The sequence below is a fragment of the Martes martes genome, assembly GCF_963455335.1.
Source record: "Martes martes genome assembly, chromosome: 1".
Lineage (NCBI taxonomy): Eukaryota > Metazoa > Chordata > Mammalia > Carnivora > Mustelidae > Martes > Martes martes.
Genome location: NC_137888.1, coordinates 167,755,710 through 167,756,981, shown reverse-complemented (window position 1 = coordinate 167,756,981; position 1,272 = coordinate 167,755,710). Strand labels below are relative to the sequence as shown.

At 44.9% G+C, this 1,272-nt stretch overlaps 1 pseudogene across 1 annotated transcript; it reads right to left on the bottom strand.

The window, feature by feature from the left end:
• Positions 1–211: 211 nt before the first annotated feature.
• On the bottom strand, positions 212–706 carry LOC308348885 (transcription factor BTF3-like; annotated as a pseudogene). The gene has a single exon. The product of its transcript is annotated as a transcription factor BTF3-like (transcript).
• Positions 707–1,272: the final 566 nt, after the last annotated feature.

The following is a 1,272-nucleotide window of genomic DNA, read 5'->3' as shown; positions in this document are numbered from 1 at the left end:
AGGTTTCTTCAGCTTAATTAGCTGCAAAGAATGAATTGTGTATAAGCAAAAACTGAGAAGAGCTGCAGTGTCCAAGGGGCTTGGGCTTAAAAATACTAGAGATCTAGATTTTATTAGATCCATGAACAAAATTTTAAAAAGCAGTCATAATATAAAAGAGCAGCTCCCAGTAACTTCTTCAAGTTTTATCTTCTTCAGAAGTTGACTCAATTCAGTTTGCTTCATTCTTGGAAGCTTCATCAAAATTCTCCACAAGACCTGGAACTTCGTCATCATCCTCCTCCTCCTCTCCGGTAGCAAGTGGTGCTTTTCCATCTGCAGATTGTGTGGGCAGAGCTTCAGCCAGTCTTCTTCAACTAGTCAGACTGTCTGCACCAAGTTGGTTTAAGATACTGGGTAGCATTTCCATCAGCTGCTTTGTCTCAGCATGGCCTGTAATGGTGAAAGTGTTCGCTGCCAGCAATGCCTGAACTTTGGGGTTGTTAAAGTGGATCACTGTTCCTTGGTTTGTGAATGTATTCACTTCTTCAAAACCAGAGATACTGTTAACCCCTAACTTCTTTAAGGAGAACGGAAGTGTTTTATCACCTGCTGTAGCAGTTCTGTGAACCGCCTTCTTCTTCAGGCGAGCAGCTCCTTTCCCACCAATGCACACTTGTGCTTGCAGTTTGGTGAATTTCTCCTGGTTCGTGGTTGTTTCTTTCATCTTGTTGGGGCGGAAGAGGGAACATGTGGGGGACTAGGGTTGGCGTTCACGGGGTCTCAGGTGGACCAGCTGAGATTAGGTGCAAGATGGCAGCTCAGACAGAGAGAATCTTTTTTTTTTTTTTTTAAGATTTTATTTATTTATTCGACAGACAGAGATCACAAGCAGGCAGAGAGGCAGGCAGAGAGAGAGGAAGGGAAACAGGCTCCCCACTGAGCAGAGAGCCAGACAAGGCCCTATCCCAGGACTCTCGGATCATGACCCGAGCTGAAGGCAGAGGCTTTAATCCATTGAGCCACCCAGGTGCCCCGGAAAGAGAGAATCTTAAGCGGCCTCCACACCCAACACAGAGCCAGATGCAGGGCTCAATCTCAGGACCCTTGAGATCATGACCTGAGCGGAAATCAAGAGTTAAACACTTAAGAGACTGAATCACCCAGGTGCCCCTTGGCTTATAATTTCTTGACATACAAAATACTGACAAATTAAGTAGGTGCTTATTTCTTTGAGTTGCATGATCAATGTATTCAATGCTTCAAATGTCTCTGCCAAGTATGCCAGGCATC